This window comes from Geotrypetes seraphini, chromosome 2 (assembly GCF_902459505.1).
Source record: "Geotrypetes seraphini chromosome 2, aGeoSer1.1, whole genome shotgun sequence".
NCBI lineage: Eukaryota > Metazoa > Chordata > Amphibia > Gymnophiona > Dermophiidae > Geotrypetes > Geotrypetes seraphini.
This window is the reverse complement of record NC_047085.1, coordinates 383,725,090-383,747,265: the sequence shown is the minus strand read 5'-3', so window position 1 is coordinate 383,747,265 and position 22,176 is coordinate 383,725,090. Positions and strand designations below refer to the sequence as shown.

General features: G+C 45.0%; 1 protein-coding gene across 20 annotated transcripts in view; it reads right to left on the bottom strand.

The window, feature by feature from the left end:
• Window positions 1-22,176, bottom strand: part of TBC1D5 (TBC1 domain family member 5) — a 759,729-nt gene that overhangs the window by 514,622 nt on the left and 222,931 nt on the right. For 2 of the 20 annotated variants that reach the window (XM_033930688.1, XM_033930691.1), the window contains one exon: window positions 14,459-14,536. The exons of the other annotated variants lie outside the window; for them this stretch is intronic. The gene's annotated coding sequence lies outside the window, so the exon portion shown is untranslated. The remainder of the gene's footprint in view (window positions 1-14,458; window positions 14,537-22,176) is intronic. 20 annotated transcript variants of the gene reach the window in all.

The following is a 22,176-nucleotide window of genomic DNA, read 5'->3' as shown; positions in this document are numbered from 1 at the left end:
CAGAAGACAACCAAAGCCTGGGACCAACAAAAGGTAGAAAAAATAATTTTATTTTCTGTTTTGTGATTACAATATTTATTTTGTTTACACCACAGAGCTGGTGTGGGGTTGGAGACGTTGTAACCTTATACTCCTACTAAGACTAAGCCTTAGTCACTTGAGGCCCTTTTATTAAGGTATACATTTAGCGTGCGCTAAATTGGTTAGCGTACCTTAATTAAATAACCCCTAATTATATTAATTTAAAATTTGGCCCGCGGCTTAGCCTTTCTTTCAGATTTCAGCCCCTTATGTGATTGAGTTTGACACTCTTGCCTTAGGGCTAGATTCTCTAAGCAAACAGATTGTGTACTGATCAGTTTGCGACCCCTTTGTGACTCAATTTCCCCCCCGATCCAATTCACTAACCTGTGTCCTGATCATCCTCCAATCCGTGCATGTAAATGAGGGGGAACGGCATTCAAATGATGCTAGGCAGCAATTCACAAACCAAAACCCTGCAACACTGACTGGGCTGGCCGATTACAAACAAGCGACTGCTAAGGAGCAGTCACTCAGGTCCTTTTGGACTGTCCTGCCTTCTGCCGCCCTGCTCTCTGCCCCGAACTCCTGATTTCAGCCCTATCTCCCGCCTGCCCTGAACTCCTGCTATCCTGAACTCCTGTAGCCCCGACTCTCCCGCCTGTCCTAATTTCCTACTGCTCCGAACTCCTGCCTGCCCCGAACTCCTGCAGCCCTGACGCTCCCACCCTTCCTCGCAGTGCAAGTCCGTGGTTTTAATCCATGGGCTTAAAGCGGGTTAAAACCATGGGATTGCAAAAAAACAAAACAAAACAAAAAATTCCTACTGAGAGCATGCGCAGACCATCTACATACAAGGAAGATGGTCTGCGCATGCTCAAGGATCGCTCTCTAGCAATCTATGCAGTAGCTTGGGGGGGGGGGGGTGGATGTCAACAATCATCCCCATTTGCATGCAAGCCTTTACTGAATTGGTCGGCCTGTATGCAATCGGCACAGATTGGTTAGTGAATCTAGCCCTTAGTTCCTTCAATGTATACCCATTATTTTCTGATTAGAGATCCTCTGTGTTCATCCCAAGCTCGTTTGAACTTTGTCACCATTTTCTTCTCCACCACCTTCCTCAGGAGCACATTCCACGCATCAATCACCCTCTCCGTAAAGAAGAATTTCCTAACATTACTATTGAATCTACCACCCCTCAACCTTATATTATGCCCTCTGGTTTTACCATTTTCCTATCTCTGCAATAGATTATGTTCTATGTTAATACCTTTGAAGTATTTGAACATCTGAATCATATCTCCCTTGTCCCAGGGCTTTCAGTATCTCCTCATACGTCTTCTGGCACAAACCTCCTACCATTTTCATCACCTTCCTCTGGACCGTTTCATGTATTTTTATGTCCTTTGCCAAATACGATCTCCAAAATTGAACACAATACTCCAAGTGGGGCCACACCATTGACCTGTACATGGGTATCAACATCTTCTTTTTTCTACTGCTCAAGCCTCTCTCTATACAGCTTAGCATCCTTCTGGCAACAGCCATCGCCTTGTCACACTGTTTCTTCACCTTTAGATCTTCAGACACTATCACCCCAAGATCCCTCTCCCCATCCGTGCATATCAGCCTCTCACCTCCCAGCATATATGGCTTCTTCCAATTTCTAACCCCCAAATGCATTCCTCTGCACTTCTTTGCATTGAATTTTAGCTGCTAGATATTAGACCATTATTCTAACTTTTGCAGATCCTTTTTCATGTTTTACACTCCCTTCTCAGTGTCTACTCTGTTACAAATCTTGGTATCATCCCCCAAAAGGCAAACTTTTCTTCTAACCCTTCGGCAATGTCGCTTACAAGCATATTGATCAGGATCGGCACCAGCACCGGTCATGAGGGACTCCACTACTCACCTGTCCCTCTTTCGAGCGAATTCCATTAACCACCACCCTCTGGCATCTGTCTGTCAACCAGTTTCTAATCCAGTTCACCACTTTGGGTCCTAATTTCAGCCTGTCAAGTTGCTCAAGAACCTTCTATGTTAGGTGCCTATATCAGCTAAGCGCGCTGATGTAGGTGCCTAACTTTAGGCAGACTTTAAAGATTTTGCCCATTAATGAATGAGTTACCATAAATACACTATGATAATACACCTTTAGCAACACTACTGAACATATTTTCTACATTTTAGTAAATGGGCCCACAAAATAGTACATTCCAAGCTAAACAGTTCTGTATGTCATGAGACCATAATCATCAGACACCTGATCCCATAAACAAAATTATGATTGACCGAAATTTTGGCTGATATCGAAACTTTATGATACATACAGTGTGGTCATTTGTTTCCCGTAACATAAATTACATTAACTGCAGTATTTAATAAAATGAAATAGTACCAAATTAAATTTTTGCTATATATTTAGCAAACTAAATCCATTACATTGCGACAACTACATTCTGCGAGTTAAGCATCTTGCTGTTTGTTAGATTGTTCCAGATTTATAATAATTATTTTGTTTTGAGGACTTTGAATATACATTGTTAAACCAGCGAAGCTGAAAAGAAAATGAATATCTGTAATTCTGCCATTTCTTTGGTGAAAATAAAAATATTGCATAGTGTTCCACATCTGTCCTCATAGTTACAGTTTTCTTAATGCTGACAGATCTATTTTTTTATTCTGCATTGTTTAGCTCTGGGTACCCTTTGTTAGGAAACAAAAGCAACTAGTATATTCCAACAAATATCCAATGATTGGTCAAAACATTAAGATATGGACAGTCAAGCTGCATTTTATCTTTTTAACTCATTACAAATGGTAGAATTTGAGTCAGAATGCTGTTTGATGATATTCACAGGCAAAAAACACCAATCATTTTTCCCTCTCTCAGGTTGTTTCTGTATTAATAAAAAGCTTGCAAAGCATTTTGCTCCACAGGGTTTCTCACCATCTTCCAAGGTACTCTTTAGATAAATACAAATTTTGAAACATTCCTCTTTCATGATCTGTCAATTTTCACTCATTAGTCTTAAGGGGTAATTCCATAAAGGCGCTAATATCTGCATGACAAATAGGCATGTAAGCGATACAAATACTAAGAGACCCTTTTAATTAAGCTGTAGTTAAAAGATGCCTTAGCGTGCTACTCCTGCACTAATCAGTTAGGGCACAGTAATGTAGATTGTGCTGATTAGCGGAAAAACACTTAGGGGGAAATTCTATAACTAGTGCCTAACTTTAGGTGTCGGTAGGCGCCCTGACAATGGTCAGAAAAGGCAGAGTTGAAGCGCCTACCGATACCTAAATAAAAGGCAGTTGAAATGGCCGCTGGAATCACAGCTAGGAAGCCGCTTTAGGCCGTGGAATGCCAAAGTAGGCATGGCCAACCCCTAAAGTGGTGTTAGGCAATCTAAAGAGGCTACCCAGCTATGAATCACCCCAAGATAGGCGGCTGAAATGTAGGCCTGGAAAACCCTGGCCTACATTTCAGCTGCCTATCTTTGCCTAAACCGCAGCAGCTGATCGCAGCAGGAAATTCCCCCCTCTCACATCAGCTGAGCGTCAGGGATTCCCCAAAGCCATGATTCTGTACCCGGCAACAAAGTTATGGACGCCGGTTACAGATTCACGGATTTGGGAAGTCCCTGCTGCTCAGCTGATAGGGAGGGGGAATTCTCCTGCCGCGATCGTCCGAGAGCAGCCAACGGCAGGGAACCCCCGAACCCCACTGCAAATCAGCTGGCAAGAGAGATGCCCACTACCTCTTGCTAGCACTCCCCCTCCCCACTAACATCCCCAGCAGAAGGGATGCCCAATCCCTCCTGCTGGCACCCTCCCTAAACCCACACGCAATCTCCTCTGTCCCTCTGGCTGACAGGCCCGCCTCTTCTGAATGGTAGGCCTTACCCTTCCCTGGTGCATCCTAGGATGCACCGGGAAGGGGCCTAAGGCCTTGACTGGCCCAGGCACCTAAGGCCCCTCCCACAGGAGAGGCTTTAGGCACATGGGATAGTCAAGGTCATAGGCCTCCTTCCCATTGAATTCTGGGATGCACTAGGAGTGCCCTAAAACTCCAATTAGCCAGATCCCTAAGGCCACTCCCATGGGCAACCAGAATTACTTGCCCCTTGTAGGTCCTTATCCTTCAGAGGACTTTTCTATAATCAGCCAAAGAGGAAACACATATAGCAGCTCTATTGGAGGTCAGGGTTTGACCAGAGCATCTAGGCTAGCGCTTCCTGGATCATATCTTCAACTTAAGAACCAAGCAGCCTTTTTGTTGTTGACTGATGCTACGAGATCAAATGTCAGTTGCCCCTTGCACTGTACAGTGCCGTTGAACGCCTCCTGAGACAGAGACCACTCTCCAGGATCTAGTGTCTGACAACTCAAGGTTGGGTATATGGAACACCTCTACAATAGTGCTGCCTGATTCGGCAATTGAAATCGATTCACTTCGGTGAATTGATTCAAATCAATTTGTTGTCTGAGAAAATCAGACTCAACAATTCAGCGACCCCCACCCCCATGAGACTTGACATGCTGGGGCCTTCTTTCTGCCACATCACTAATGACATAACAGAGGGAAGCTCTGGCAAGGCAGGCCACGAGTAGCCTGTTCAAAGCGATGCCACTACTGCTTTAGGAGGTCTCAAAGGTATGTCAGGTCTCACGGTGGGAGAGTTGGTGGGGTACTGCTGCAAAGGCAAACTGGAGAGAGGGATGGAAAACTACTGCACAGGGTATAGGAGGGTGAGAGGGATGGAAAGCTGCTATACAGGGGAAGGGAAGGAAAGCTCTATTCAGAGGGGATGGGAGGGGAGGAAAGATGCTGCACACGGAGGGAGGGAGAGGAGAGAGGGAGAATGGTTGGGGTGGAGGAAAGGAAGGGAGAGAGGAGGTAGAAACGGGTAAGAGGTAGAAATCCTGCATATGGTTTTAGGAAGGGAGACTTTCATGGAAAAGAGAGAGGGACAAATGTTAGACATAGGGTGGAGGGCAAGGAGAGATGTACATGGGGAGAGAGAAAGAAATGTTGTACATCATAATAGAGGGGAGGAAGGGAAAGATGCTGCAATGAGGGGAAAGCAAAGTTACTTACCGTAACAGTTGTTATCCAGGGACAGCAGGCAGCTGCCCCAATGCGGACTGCCTCGCAAGCAGACTTGCTAGTAGAAACTCAGAAGTTTTGAGTTTGCCGCACCGCAAATGCGCGAGTGCTTTCCTGCCCAACACAGGGCGAGTCTAGTCAGTTCAGATAGCTAGCAGAGAAGCCACCCAGGGGAGGTGGGTGGGTTGTGACAATAGCTGCCTGCTGTCCCTGGATAACAACTGTTATGGTAAGTAACTGTGCTTTATCCCAGGACAAGCAGGCAGCCTATTCTAACATATGGGTGACCTCCAAGGTAACCAGAATGGGATGGTGGGAGTGTTGGCAACTTAGGAGAATAAATTTTGTAATACTCTCTGGCCAAAATGGCCATCCCGTCTGGAGGAAACATCCAGACAATAAAGAGAGGTGAAAGTATGAACCGAGGACCAGGTGGCAGTTTTGCAAATTTCCTCAATAGGAGTAGATCTGAGGAAAGCTACTGAAGCCGCCATTGCTCTGACTTTGTGGACTGAGACTCGACTCTGTAGATGCAGTCCAGCCTGGGAATAGCAGAAAGAGATACAAGCAGTCATCCAGTTGGAGATGGTACGCTTAGAAACTGGATGTCCCAACTTGTTTGGATCGAAGGAGACAAAAAGTTGAGGAGCAGATCTATGTGGTTTAGTGAGTTCCAGGTAGAAGGCCAAAGCACATTTACAATCCAGAGTATGAAGAGCTGATTCTCCAGGGTGAGAATGAGGCCTTGGAAAAACACTGGAAGTACAATAGATTGGTTGAGATGAAATTCTGAAACCACTTTAGGAAATAATTTAGGATGAGTATGGAGGACCACCTTGTCATGATGGAAAACTGTGAAAGGTAGATCAGCAACTAAAGCTTGCAGCTCACTGATTCTTCGAGCAGATGTGACGGCAATGAGAAAGACCACTTTCCAAGTGAGATATTTCAGATGAGCCGTAGACATTGGTTCAAATGGAGGCTTTATCAATTGAGCAAAAACAACATTGAGATTCCAAACCACTGAAGGCGGTTTGAGAGGTTGACATTGAAAAGTCCTTTCATATATTTGGAAACCACCGGATGAGCAGAGAGGGGTTTCCCTTCAATAGGCTGATGGAAAGCAGCAATTGTACTAAGATGGACTTGGATAGATGTAGACTTGAGGCCAGAGGTAGACAAGTGCAAAAGATAATCCAAGATAGAAGCCAAGGAGGTATCTCAAGGCTCCATGTCATGAGAGATGCACCACGTAGAAAATCTAGTCCATTTTTGGTGATAGCATTGTCTAGTGGCAGGCTTTCTAGAAGCCTCTAAAATGTCTCTTACAGGTTGAGAAAACTGAAGAGCAGTTAGGTTGAGAGATATCAAGCTGTCAGGTGTAGAGACTGCAGGCTGAGATGAAGTAGAGGTCTTTGACTCGGTGTAAGCAGAGATGGAAAAACTGGTAGAAGGTATGGCTAACTGCTGCTGAGTTGAAGTAGAAGGGAGTACCAAGGTTGTCTCAGCCACTAAGGAGCTATCAGAATCATGGTGGCATGATCGTTCTTCAACTTGACCAGAGTCTTGGGAATGGAGGGAATGCATACAGGAAGAGATTCATCCATTCCGATAGAAAAGCATCTGCCTCGAGGCGATGAGGAGAGTATATTCTGGAGCAGAACTGAGGCAGTTTGTGGTTGTGGGGAGATGCAAAGAGATCTATCTGAGGAGTTCCCCACTGAGAAAAAATGTGATGAAGAGGCGAGGAATTGAGTGTCCATTTATCCGCCAGACAGTTTTTCTCCCCTTGAATGTAGACAGCTTTCAGGAAGGTGTTGTGAAGGATTGCCCAATCCCAAACCTTTAGAGCTTCTTAGCAAAGAGGGAGAGATCATGTTCCTCCCTGCTTGTTGACATAATACATGGCCACTTGGTTGCCGTCCGAATGAGGACTACCTGGTCGTGAAGAAGATGTTGAAAAGCTTTGAGAGCACTGAAGATCGCTTTGAGTTCCAACGGACTGATATGACACTGATGATCCGTGCTGGACCAATGGCCTTGAGTAAGGAGACCATTGAGGTGAGCCCCCCAAGCATAGGTCGAAGAATCTGTCATGAGGAACTTCTGATGAGGCAGCATCTGAAACAGTAAACCTCTGGAGAGATTGGAAGAGAGCATCCACCAGCAGAGAGACTGCCTCAAGGAAGGAGTGACTGTAATGTGTCGAGAGTGGCTTGCAAGCCTGCATCCACTGAGATGCCAGGGTCCACTGAGGAATTCTGAGGTGAAGTCTGGCAAAAGGAGTCACCTGAACTGTGGAGTCCATGTGACCTAGTAGTACCATTATGTGTCTCGCTGAGATTGAAGAGCGGGAAGACACTTCATGGCAGAGCTGAAGAGCATCCAGACATTGTTGAAGAAGGAATATTCTGAGTTGGATAGTGTCCAGAACAGCTCCGATGAACTGTAGATTCTGAGAGGGCTGAAGATGGGATTTGGGAAAGTTGATTTTAAATCCTAAGCTTTGTAGGAACTACATAGTCCGTTGGGTCGCTACAATAACCCTCTGAGATGTTGAATCTTTGATGAGCCAGTCATCCAGGTAAGGAAACACCTGAAGACCATGGTTCCTTAGAGCTGCTGCTACCACCACTAGGCACTCGGTGAACACTCTGGGAGATGATGCCAGGCCAAAGGGTAGCACTCTGTATTGATAATGCAGATTCCCCACCCTAAATCTGAGGTACTGACGAGAGGCCGGATGAATGGGAATGTGAGTGTAAGTCTCCTTGAGATCTAGAGAAATAACCAATCATTCTGATCTAGAAGGGCATAAAGGGATGCTAGGGACAATATGCAAAATTTTTCTTTGACCAAAAATTTGTTGAAAGTCCTGAGATCCAGTATAGGCTGCAGATCGCCCATCTTCTTTGGAACTAGGAAGTAACGGGAGTAAAACCTCAATGGCACAGAGATGAAGCAGAGCTTGAGCTTCCTGAAAAAGAAGGGCGGTCTGGGATGGATTAGAAGGATACTCTCTTGAAACCTGAATGAAATGAAGAGAGTATCCTTCCTTGATTATTGACAACACCCAGAGGTCGGATGTAATGGTCTCCCATCGATGATAAAAATGATAGACACAACCTCCCGTCGGGGGGAAGGGAGGACAGAGACAGAACGATGGAGGTTATGCTCTGTTTGAGACAGTCAAAAAGGCTGAACAGCCTTTGGTGCAGCAGAAGGCTGAGGTTTCTGGCATAGACTCTGGAAGGATGGGCTTTCTTCAATGAGGATTCCACATGGAGGGATTGGTGAGATAGTTGTGAATTCTCAAACCCTTTGCAATGTAGAGTTCTATACTTCGATTCCAATTTGCCTGGAGCAGCAGGTATAGCATAAGGAGTCTCTAGATTTCGTTTGAAAGTTTGAGACAAAAGCCTGTTAAGAGGAAGCTTCAGTGAGTCTGCAGGAGGTTGAGGCAGATGCATTTCTTCTAAATACTCCTTAGAATATTTAGAACCAGCGTTCAACTTAATATCCAGGTCGTCAGCCATTTGACGAAGAAAGGAGGAAAAGGACAATTGATCCGCCAGAGCTAGGCCTCGAGAATGACTAGATGACCTTGAGGTGCCTCAAGTGGAGAACGAAGGCGAAGCCTTCTTGGAGTATTGATAACCCAAGGAATAAACAGATTTGGAGGAGGCATTGGAATCAGCTGAATCCTCAGGGTCTGGAATTGGAGACCTCGATCGAGGAGTTGGAAGCCTCGAAGGACTGGAAGGTATGGATTGAGGCCTGAACGAGGAAGGCTTTTCTGTGAAAGAATACCTGCATCTCGATGGATGCCTCGATGATGGCCTCGATCTATGATGAGAGTGCTGCCTGGAAGTAGGTCTCGGGTGAGATCGAGGAGACTTCGCCCTATGCCTGGAAATGGGCAATGCCGTTGGTGAATTAATAGGGCTAGAAGCTATAGATCGAAACCCCATAGAATCAATGGTTTGGATCGAGGAATCTCGAAGCACTCACAAAGACTCGGCTCCTTGTATGAAGTGTGAGGATTCCTGTCGAGACACTCGCAAAGACTCGGCTCCTTGCACAGAGTGTGAAGATTCCAATCGAGACACTCGCAAAGACTCAACTCCTTGCATAGCGTATGTAGACTCAACTCCAGGCACAGGCAGGGACTCGACCTCGTGAGAAACTGCCGATTGCCCAGGCTGGACTGCAGGAGGCAGAGTCGGGGCAGGACCGTATTTGCTCAGTAACTGAACAAATTGTCGCTCTAACATGGTCTGGAGAAAAGCCTGCAATTGTGGATCCGAGTCTGAAACTGGACCACTTGCTGAGGCTACAGGTTCTGAGGTGGAAGAAGAAACATGCTTCGACTTGGATTGATGCTTGGATAACTTGAGGACCACCGCAGGAACCTTCTGCTTAGGTAAATGACCTGAGGGAAGCTCAGGGGAAGATAAAGCAGATGCACTCGAGGCCAAAGATGATCCGAACGAGGAAGGTCTGATGAGACTCAAGGTCGGGGTTGTGGAAACAGGAGGACCTCCGGTAAGTCTTGACCGAGACAGAAATCGAGGTTGAAGGTGTAGCTGAAGAGTCCATCCTGAACAGCTTTTCCACTTGAACCCGACGACGTTTAACGGCTTGAGGTTGAAGAGTAGCACAGCACTCGCACAACTTCGGACTACGGTCAGGCCCAAGACAATGAAGACACCAGCGGTGTGGGTCCGTGAGGGGAATCACACGCTGGCACTGGCTACACTTCTTGAAGCCTGTGACTGGCCAGGACATAGAAGGGAAGATAGCCGCTGCGAAGTTGAAGCCCACAGGCTGCGGGCGCGCGACCTGCCCCGCCAGTCAGTTGCCGAAAAAATAAAACTTTTTTTTTTAAAACAGAAAATAACACAGTGATTTGCGACAAAAAGAACACAAACTGTGGTGAAGAGAAGGCACAAAGCGAACGAAGTTCAGTGCAGAGCGTCAAAGACAGACTTCTCGGCTCCGCGGAAAACTGAGAACTGAGGAGACTCACCCTGTGCTGGGCGGGAAGGCACTCGCGCATGTGTGGCAGACTTGAAACTTCTGAGTTTCTACAAGCAAGTCTGCTTGTGAGGCTGTCCGTATCTGGGCTCCGTGGATGACGTCACCCATATGTGAGAATAGGCTGCCTGCTTGTCCTGGGATAATAGAGAGGTTTGACCCAGGGCACAAGGCAGGAAGGGAGGGAGGGAGAGAGAGATGGTACACAGTGAGGAAAAAACAAATGTTGGATATGGCAGTGGAAGGTAGAAAAAAAAATTTTATTTTCTATTTTGTGATTACAATGTCAGGTTTGAAATGTGTATCCTGCCAGAGCTGGTGTAAGCAAGCGTGAGCTAGGACCTAACAGAAAGAGGAAAAGAGTTTATTTTGTTTACACCATAGCGTCAATGTGGGGTTGGAGAGGGAAAAGGGGGGAGGGGAGAGTGGAAAGGCTACAAAATAAACCCATCAGGACGTTTGAGAAAAACAAAAAAGCCTGATTAGGCAGGAAAAACAAATCGAATAAGGAATCGAATCAAAAAATCGATTCAGTAGGCCAAATCGAATCGAAAATTTTTTTCCCTGAATTGGGCAGCACTAATCTACACCCTCTAGTTCACATAATAGAATGTTCCTTATTCACAGCTCTTGACAATTTCCACACATTTGGATATAAAACATGAGTCTGGCTTCAGCATGTCACCAATGAAATGTGAAGATGACACTTGAATCAACTTGACAAACTAAAGTCAAAATCCCAGTACTGGCCTTAGTTCAATATTTAATATTATTTTCTGATTCTAAATCCTCTATGTTCATCCCACGCTTCTTTGAACTCAGTCACAGTTTTACTCTCCACCACCTCTCTCGGAAGCGCATTCCAGGCATCCACTACCCTCTCCGTAAAGTAGAATTTCCTAACATTGCCCTTGAATCTACCACCCCTCAACCTCAAATTATGTCCTCTGGTTTTACCATTTTCCTTTCTCTGGAAAAGATTTTGTTCTACGTTAATACTCTTCAAGTATTTGAACGTCTGAATCATATCTCCCCTGTCTCTCCTTTCCTCTAGGGCAGGGGTCTGCAACCTTTAAGACATAAAGAGCCACTTGGACCCGTTTTCGAAAAGAAAAAAAAAACTTGGAGCCGCAAAACAAATCTAACACTGCATATATTGTTTCTTATCTTAATGCTATATACATGATCACTAAATTGAAAATAAAATCATTTTTCCTACCTTTGCTATTTGGTGATTTCATGAGTCTCTGGTTGCACTTTCTTCTTCTGACTGTGCATCCAATCTTTCTTCCTTTCTTTCAGCCTCCTGTATGTTTCCTCTCCTCCAGACCTCATTCTCTCCCCCAACTTTTTCTTTCTGTCTCCCTGTTCCCCCTTCTTTCTGTCTCCGTGCCGTCCCCCAAGCCACTCGGTTTGCTGCCACCGCAATCGGGGAACAGCCCCCAAGCCACCACCGTCCCAAGCTTTCCCTGCAGAAGTGTTGCGCTGACCAGCATTCCGCTCCCTGACGTCAATTCTGACGTAGGAGAGGAAGTTCTGGGCCAACAAGGCATTTCTCCTCATTCCATCCAGCCTGAGCCCCATCTCTCCTTGATCCAGCATTTCCCTTCTGTGTCTGTCAGAATTACCATTCCACCTATTTTCCAGCATCACCCTTCTTTGTGTCCATCTCACCTATATCCCTATCTCACCACTTTTTCAGAATCTTCATTTGTCTCTGTCCTTGTCTTTACCCCATGTTCACCATTTGCCCTTTCAATGTCTTTATCTCCCCCCCCCACTTTTTCAGCATTACTTCTATGTCTCTATTTCACCTCCTCTTCATGTCCCCTCTGTATCTCTATCCTTATTCAGTAGGTCCTGCTTACTCTTTCTCTTCTTTGTGTCACTATCTCTATTTTCAGCTTTCCCCCCTTTTCCTTTGTTAATGCACCCTGTAGCTAGAATCTTTCCACCCTCCCTCCACTCCGGCCCAGCCCAGTATGAAATATTTCCTTTTGTTTCCCTCCCCTCTCTATTTCTCTCTCTCTTCCCCTCCCTCACCCACGAGTCCTGCATCTGGCCCTCTCCCTTCTACCTGCACCTGGCAACACCCCCCTGCTCCGCGGCTCTCTTCAGCAACTTGTCAGCAGCAGTGATCAAGACAAGCTGCCGACATCAAGGCCTTTCCTCTACGAGTCCCGCCTTTGTGCAAAAAGGAAGTTGAAACAAGCGGGACTCGTAGAGGGTAGGCCCCGACGTCAGAAGCTGCTGCTGAGTTGCCGAAGAGAGCCGCGGAGCAGGGGATGTGGCCGGAAGCAGGTAGAAGGGAGAGGGAGATAGGAAGGCTGTAGATCTCCGGAGCATGACACCGACCCCGGCCAGGATTTCTTTTTCAGGCACCTTACAAGTCCAGCGTCGCGGCGGGAAATAGCCATGCTGAGCAGTGAGCTCAGCACTACACAGATGAAAGCCTTGCTTGCTGATTGGTCCGGCGGCATGGCGGGGCGGGGCCGCCGGACCAATCAGCAAGCAAGGCTTTCATCTGTGTATGTGCTGACTGCTGAGCTCACTGTTCAGCATGGCTATTTCCCGCCGCGACGCCGGACTTGTAACTGCATGCCTGCGTGACACACTACCGGAGCCGCAGCAAAGGTGGAAAAGAGCCGCATGCGGCTCTGGAGCCGCAGGTTGCCGACCCCCGCTCTAGGGTATACATTTTTCAGGGCTTCCAGTCTCTCCTCATACGTCTTCTGGCGCAATCCTCCTATCATTTTCGTCGCCCTCCTCTGGACCGCCTCAAGTCTTCTTACGTCCTTCGCCAGATACAGTCTCCAAAACTGAACACAATACTCCAAGTGGGGCCTTACCAATGACCTGTACAGGGGCATCAACACCTTCTTCCTTCTACTGACTACGCCTCTCTTTATACAGCCCAGCATCCTTCTGGCAGCAGCCACTGCCTTGTCACACTGTTTTTTCGCCTTTAGATCTTCAGGCACTATCACCCCAAGGTCCCTCTCCCTGTCCGTGCACACTGTACAAAGCACACTGCACAAAGCCCATTGCACTGCACAAAGCACACTGCACTGCACAAAGCACACTGTACGCATAGAAAATGTTAATTATCATTCCTATTCCGGGATTTTTTCAAAGAGGTCAAAGCAGATGACTCTATGCACTGTCACCTCAGTAACAACCATACAAAAATAGACAAATACACCCCTCCCTTTTTACTAAACCACGATAGCAGTTTTTAGCGCAGGGAGCCGCGCTCATAGGCTCCCTGTGCTAAAAACCGCTATTGCGGTTTAGTAAAAGGGGGCCATAGTGCAAAATATAGACAGCAGATATAAATTCAGACACATTTTGATCACTAAATTTAAAATAAAATCATTTTTCCTACCTTTGTTGTCTGGTGATTTCATGAGTTTCTGGTTGCACTTTCTTCTTCTGACTGTGCATCCAATCTTTCTTCCCTTCTTTCAGCCTATATGCTTCCTCTCCTCCAGACCTCATTCCCTCCCCCAACTTTTTCTTCCTCTCTCCCTGCCTCCCTTTCTTTTTTTCTCTCTTCATGCCCCCTTTCTTTTTTTCTGTTTCTTCTTTCCTTCTGTCTCCCTGCCTGCCCTCTTTCTTTCTCCCCGTCCTCCCCCAAGCTATTGCCACTGCCATTGGGGAACAGGCCCCCATGCCGCCGCCGCCATCCAATAACAGGCCCCAAAGCCGCCACCGCCGCCTCAAGCTCTCCCTGCTTCCCTGCATCGGGCCAACCAGCATTCCTCTCCCAGACATCAATTCTGCCGTCGCAGAGGAAGTTCCGGCCCAGCCAGGCAGTGATTGGCTGGCCAGAATTTCCTCTTCGACGGCAGAATTGACTTTGGGGAGAGGAAGGCTGATCGGTCCGGTAGATCGCCAAGACAAAGTGAGTCTATCCCAGAGCCTGGGATGAGCTCCGCGATAGACTCACTTTGCCTTGGCGATCTACCGGTCGATCGCGATCGACCTATTGAGCACCCCTGGTCTACAGTGACACCCAGATCCCTTTCTTGGGTGCTAACCCCCAAGATGGATCCTAGCATCTGGTAACTGTGATTTGGGTTATTTTTCCCAATATGCATCACTTTGCATTTGTCCACATTAAATTTAATTTGCCATTTGGACACCCAGTCTTCCAATTTCCTACCTTCATTGTTTCACAATCCGCATGCATTTTAACAACTTTGAACAGTTTAGTGTCATCTGCAAATTTAATCACCTCACTTGTCGTACCAATTTCCATATCGTTTATAAATAAGTTACCGTATTTTTAGCTCCATAAGACGCACCCGATCATAAGACGCTCCATACGACGCACCTGATCATAAGACGCACCCACCTCTAGAGAAGGAAAAAACGAGAAAAAAATTTATGAACCAAATGGTGTGCCCTATACCCTGTCCTCTCTCTGGTGGTAGGCCGGGATAGGGTACAGGGCATCTAGTGGTGAGCCCATCTAATGGTAGGCATCCCCAAGCCAGTCCGCCCCCAAGCCAGCCTGCCCCAAGCCAGCCTGCCTGCCCACCAGCCCCAGGCCAGCCAGCCAGCCAGCCCTAAACCAGCTAGCCAGCCAGCCCCAGGCTAGCCAGCCAGCCATCCCCAGGCCAGTCAGCCATCCCCAGGCCAGCCAGCCAGGCCAAACCAGCCAGCCAGTCCCAGGCCACCCAGCCAGCCAGGCCAAACCAGCCAGCCAGCCCCAGGCCACTCAGCCAGCCCCCCTGTACCTTTTTTAATCCTGCACCCTGCTCGTGGGTCCAGCAGCTCCAGCCTGCTTCCCTCCCTCCTTGCCGTGGCATCTATCGGTACCTTGCAGACGGTGCTCGGGGACTCCTCCTTATTTCCTGGCCTGTGACGCAGAGATCAGCAGTACAGAGGTCAGGAGCAAGCTTTACACTCTCCTGCTTGGTCCCGCGCTGCTTTCCGAATGGCTGCCATAAGTTCTCGCGAGTCCCTCAAGAACCTATGGCAGCCATTTGGAAAGCAGCACGGGGCCCGACAGGAGAGTGTAAAGCTTGCTCCTGTCGTCCGTGCTGCTGATCTCTGCACCGCAGTCCGGAAAAAAAAGCGAAGGATACACACTGGACCACCAGGTTAAAAAAGTGGGACAACGACGACGGATGGGTTTAAAAAAAAAAAATTGGTATGGTGGTGACAGCAGCGGGCAGGGCAGTGTTCTTAAAAAATTGGTGCAGCTGTGGCGGTAGCGGGCGGGCAGGGTGTTTAAAAAAAAACAAAGGTGGTGCAATGGCGACAGCAAGTATGTGGGGGGGGGTTAAAATAAAGGTGGTGAGGCGGGGTAACAAAATTTGTACCTTCACTTCATAAGACGCACCGAGATTCCCACACACTTTTGGGTGGAAAAAAGTACGTCTTATGGAGCAAAAAATACAGTAAATAACACCAGTCTCAGTACAGATCCATGCGGCACTCCACTGTTTACTCTCCTCCATTGAGAAAAATGACCATTTAACCCTACCCTCTATCCAATAACCAATTCCTAATCTACAACTGAACTTTGCCTCCTATCCCATGACTCTAATTTTCTCAGGAGCCTCTCATGAGGAACTTTGTCAAAAGCTTTCTAAAAATCTAGATAAACTATATCAACCGGCTCACCTTTATCCACATGTTTATTCACATCTTCAAAGAAGTCAAGCAAATTGGTGATGCAAGATCTCCCTCAGCTGAACCCATGCACACTCTCTCATTAAATCATGTTTGTCTACGTGTTCCACAATTTTATTTTTTATAATTGTTTCCACCATTTTGCACGGTACTGAAGTCCAGCTTACCGATCTGTAATTTCCCAGATCTCCCCTGGAACCCTTTCTTATTCAACACTGGGTAAGGGTTTATCTATGTTCTGTGTGTATGAAAAGGACATGTTTTTTTTGTTAGCATTGACTGTGAAGGATTGATTTGTATTAATCTGGCTTGCTTTGTTTTACAATAAAAATCGATTTAACTTTAAACTTAAAAAACTGTGTTATTAAAGGTGAATCGAACTGAATTGAAAAATCGATTCAATAGGTTAAATCGAATTAAAAAATTTTCCCCTGAATCGGATAGTTCTACTAGCTGCTAATTTCAACTATTAAAAAAACAACCTTACAGAGTTTCAAGTTTTCTGTCAGAAAGATTTTGGAATTGGATTTTTGAGTTTTTTAGTTTGAAACCATGTAGAAGAGAAAATACACTGATTGACTTTGCAGATACGTTGAAAAGCTATGCTTTTCTGTTGCCAGTGGACAATTTTAGTTGCTCTATTTGTGAAAAACAAAGTATATATTTGCTTAGTCAGCTTCCTCATATGTTCAAGTAACTTGGAGTATAGCTGGCTTGTGTCAATTAATGTATATTAGCAAGATTCCTACTGTTTTTGTTTTGTTTTGCTTTCTGAAGCCCCCTGCTGCTGTTTGATTACACCTAGACTGCAACTGATTTGAACTGTTAAAAGGCAAAGATAGTGTGGATGAATACTGTTAAATACTTTAATTATATGACTGGCAAAACATATTTTTCCTCCTATGGATTGAAAAAACTACTACTGCTATAAAATTAAAAAAATTACAAACCTACTTAGAACTGTCCACAAAATCTCCCGCTGTATTCCTGGATCCTTGTAATGTTCAATGTTGTTAGTTAATCAAAATACAATAAAATATATTGAGCTGATGCTTGCTCTGAAAAAAATAAATCTAATGTTATATGTTGAAAATATTTTCTGTGGATACTTCACCTTCATCTTATGCCCCCTCATTCCAGAATCTCCTTTCAATTGAAAGAGACTTGCTTCATGTGTATTTATGCCATCTAGGTATTTATATATCTCTCAAGAAAAAAACAAAGAGTAATCGAAAAAATCCCAAAATTTAACTACAAAATATTACTCACCAGAGATGGGTTACACTCCCCCGATAACCATTTCACAAACCAGTGGAGAAAAAGCCTCAAAAATTTCAATGCAGCAGTAAACAACTTCAGTACTGTTTAAAGTCCAAGCTGCTTATGTACTATCACTGGCAAAAAACTCCACCACCACTGAAATGTAATTATCAAAAGGGTAATATACCTATCACTGTGCACAGGAAAAGCAAAAAAAGTTTTACTTAGCTTGGGACCATGGTCTGAAACACTGTGCTGTACTGGTAGAAAATGTCTAGCCAGACTGTAGATGAAAACACCACGGCACCATTCAGATGTACAATCCAGAATCCATGCCCAATCCTCCAACAAGTGCCTTATTTCGCCTCTCAAAGGGTTCCTCAGGGAATGTATCAGCTGGAAAACTCCACTCCTCTTCTGTGCACATCGGCACAAGAAACGCCCCTTGCTAAAAAGGAACTGCAAGATCCAACTTCCAGTAGCACTTCTGGGTTACAGTGTCATAGCAACAGCCAAAAAACGGCTGCCATTAGTCCATACAACTGCCATTCATTCTTCAAACAGTCACTCATCCAAAGAATGCTACCCACTCCACCCGCTGATTAAGGCCATTAGGCCAAATAGTATCCAAAAAGAAAATCCAGCGCTGTTCATGCTGGTACAAAAGCCTCTTCACATTGCCCCTCCATGGGGGTAACAGGAATGTGTTCTAGCACAAAACAAACAAAATCATCAAAATTATGCCGTTCTTTGGCACAATGGCGGGTCAGGATGTCAACTTCTTTTTTGTGACCGATATTGGACCGGTGTTCAAATAACCGAGTCTTGAAACATCTGGCAGTGTGACCAATATAGGTTAACACGCAAGGGCACGTCATCCCATACACCACTCCTCTTGTTTCACATGTTGTAAAAGAGCGCAATTTCACCACTCTTCTGCCAGGAACTTGTGCAGCCGTGCCCTCTTGCATAACACCACAAGCTGCACACTTTCCACAACGAAAATGACCCACCTCTCCCTCCTCCTGGACAGTCCAAACGTCAGCCTTGAACAAGATATCATTTAAATTCCTATTACGTGTATACGCAATCTTACACTTTTGATCCTGAAAACATGCGACTGTTTGCATCATAGGCCAGATGTTCCTGATCTTTCTGCCTAAGCTTTGTGCCACTGAAGAAAACTTCATAATACACAGAATAACTTTGTCATCTGAAGCTCGTGTGTGATATTGCAACAGTTGTTCCCTTGGACTGAACCTGGCCCTATGCCAGGATTTCTGTATTACTCTATGCGGATAACCCCTGTCTCTATAATGCTGTTTAAGAGGTTCCGCTTGCCTCAAAAATTGTTCCGTCGAACTACAGATCTGTCTGTAGCGAAAAAACTGAGATACAGGCAAATTGGTTTTTAACCCAGCCGGGTGCATGCTGGTATATTCCAAAAATGTATTCCGGTCAGGTTTCAAAAATACTGATGTGGAAAACCTATCTCCCTCCAAATGAATCTTTACATCCAAAAATGACAACTCCAAGCTGTTAATTTTAATGTCAAACTGGATGGAAGGATGACAGCTGTTCAAACCCTTCCAAAATGCATCTAATTTCGCCTTGGTAGAGTCCCATAAAAAGAAGATATCACCAATAAACCGCTTCCACATTCGAACATGGACAAAAAAACTTGAATAAATCAAGCGTTGTTCAAAAACAGCCATGAACAAATTAGCAAATTAGTTGTATGGACGAATGGCAGCCGTTTTTTGGCTGTTGCTACAACACTGTAACCCAGAAGTGCTATTGGAAGTTGGATCCTGCAGTTCCTTTTTAGCAAGGGGCGTTTCTTGTGCCGGTGTGCAAGGAAGAGGAGTGGAGTTTTCCAGCTGATACATTCCCTGAGGAACCCTTTGAGAGGCGAAACAAGGCACTTGTTAGAGGAATTGGCATGGATTCTGGATTGTACATCTGAATGGTGCCGTGGTGTTTTCATCTACAGTCTGGCCAGATATTTTCTACCAGTACAGCACGGCGTTTCAGACCATGTTCCCAAGCTAAGTAAAACTTTTTTTGCTTTTCCTGTGCATTTCAATGGTGGTGGAGTTTTTTTGCCAGTGATAGTACATAAGCAGCTTGGACTTTAAACAGTACTGAAGTTGTTTACTGCTGCATTGAAATTTTTGAGGTTTTTTCTCCACTGGTTTGTGAAATGGTTATCGGGGGAGTGTAACCCATCTCTGGTGAGTAATATTTTGTAGTTAAATTTTGGGATTTAAATATCTCTATCATATTTCTCCTCCCCTGCTTTTTTCCCCCCAAAGTATACATATTGAGATCTTTAAGTCTTTCCTCATATGCCTTATTACAGATACCACCAATCATTTTAGTAACCTTCCTCTGGACCAACTCCAGCCTGTTCATATCTTTTAGAAGGTGCATTCTCCAGAATTGTGCACCTTGTGGCACTTCACCCTTTCCTCAGAGTGATTTCCATTGACCACTACCCTCTGTTGTCTTCCACTCAACTGGTTCCTCACCCTGAGTCATTTTGGGGCCCATACCAAGGGCACTCAGTTTGTTTGTTGGACACCTGTGTGCTTTGCTAAAATCTAAATACCACTCATCTAGTGCTCTCCATCTATCCTATTCTCTGGTCACCCAGTCAAAAGAATTGATCAGATTTTCCTGACAAGACCTGCCTCTTGTGAATCCATGTTACCTCGGGGCAGGTAAATTATTGGATTCCAGAAACTTCAAGATTTTCTTTTTTTAAAAAAAGTGTTTCCATTTATTTACCGCAGAAGTCAGACTTATGGGCCTGTAGTTCCAAATCTCTTCCATACTTCCACTTTTATAGAGAGGGATCACATCCACCCTTCTCCAGTCCTCCAGTAAACTCCCGACTCCAGAGAAGCATTAAATAGGTTAGCCAGTGGAGCCGCCAGAACTTTCCTAAGATCTTTTCATTACCCTCAGATGTACGCTTCCGGCCCCATGACTTTGTCCACCTTTAGTTTAGTTAGTTTTCACAAACACAGTCCTTTGAAAATCGTTGCCTACCACAGTGTTACCCACCTTCTTTAAGCCAAGTACCACCTAAGTCGAACAGATTTTAAGTACCCCCCCACACCGAGCAGCAGAGATTTTGAAATGGACATTTTATTGTTATACAGTTAACAAAGTAGGCAACATAATTTGAAAAAAAAAAACCCTGACAAACAACAATCACTACTTTATAAATTAAAAATCAGAAATAAAAACAAAAAAAGGAAAATAAGAAAATAGCATTTTACTTGACTAATCCATTTTTTAATTAGCTTTCAGAGGTCAAAATCTCATTCTTCAGGTTAGTACGGTATACTGCTGTTATGGTATCTTGTCCTGACCTGGTTAGTTAAAAATGTATTAAAATTTAGCATAATAAAAAGATTACTTTATTTCCATTTATAAACATTTATCAATACAGCTACAATACAGCAACAACAACAAAAATATTTTTCTACCTTTTGTCGTTTCTGCTTTAAGCATCTTCTTTGACTTTCCATCCAGTGTCTGTCATCTCTCTCTTCTATGCATCTGCCTCTCTCTATGCCCCTTCGATCCACTGTGTTCCCATACCTCCCCCTGTGGCCCTGGCCTCTCATTCTGTCCAGCTTTTCTCCCTCTGATCCTTTCTCCTCCTACACCCCTCATCCCAGGTCAAGCATCTCTTTTTTTTCCTCTCCATTTATAGATTTAGCATCGTTTCCACTCTTCTCTAATCATTTCTCTCTTCCCTCTACTCTTCCAGCTCCCCTGTCCCAGCAACTCTCTCTCTTTTCTTCCCTCCATGACTTCAGCCTCTCCCACTCCCTTATCTAATCTTTCTCTTGTCTCCAGGCCATCTCCTTCCCTGCCTGCCCTCCATCCATGCCCCTCCAAAGGTTTGATAACGCCCTCTTATTGCCTTCCCCCTCTCCTCCCTCCCTTACTTACTTGCTCTCTTTCTTTGTCACCCCTTCCCAACACACACGTCGTCGGCAGAGCAGCCTTCACAACTCGCTGATCTTGCCGTCTTCGAGCCTTCCTCTCTGCCGGGTCCCACCTACTTCTTGTTTCCGCAAAGGCAGGACCCAGCAGAGGAAAGCATGACGCTGGAAAGAGCAGCGTGTTGTGAAGGCTGCTGCTGCAGAGAAGTTCCCAGACTATGACACTAGCCCTTGGGGTACTCCCTTATGAGCCTGCACTGAATTGGTTAGTCTGCTTTTTTCCAAAATTGAATTGATTTGATTCAGCCGAAGTGAATCAGTGAATCAATTCAAATCGGAATCAGGCACTTTTAAACATAATGTTTTTTGACCAGAGGAGGCTCTTTAAAAAAGTAAACTACAGGGGGTTAATAGGGATATAAAATTAAGAAGTCCTTTTAATAAGCTGCAGTAAAAATAGGCCTTAAAACGCCCTTCTGTGGCTCTTTCTTGCATGCTAAGACTATTTTTACCACAGACACAAAAACAGCTGTTTTCTGGGAGGGGGGTGGGGTTGCATTAATGGCCATAAGCTGTTGTTAATATTACCAAACCAATGAATATGAGTGTGCCACTATAAACTTTCAATTCAACTGAATAACAAAATATATTTTTAAATAACGGCAAGGGCCTGACAACATGTTGATAGCTATTAATCTGGCAAGTATCTCTGCTCTCATTCAAAGGGGTACTCCTGTGCACACCTCATCAAATTAAATTGAATTAAATGCTATGTGCACCATATAAAGTGATCAAAATGACAGTAGCTAATATATAAAAAAAACTTTTTGTTAGAAAAAGAAATCTTAAGTGTCAGGATTATTGAGAGTAGTATATTTATCTGCTATAGGCTCTTTGCATTAGCAACTCTATCATAAACAAAAGAAGTAGCTCCCCTTAGTGCTCAACATCATGGATTTCATCTCAGCAACTGCTTCAGGGACTCAGATGACCACAATCTTTTTAAATGTCCTCCTTACAATCTGTGCAAAACTCTGCTGCACGACTCATGTTCTACCAACCTCGCTATGCTCATGTTACCCTTCTCCTTAAGTCACTTCACTGGCTCCCTATCTGTCATCGCAAACAGTTCAA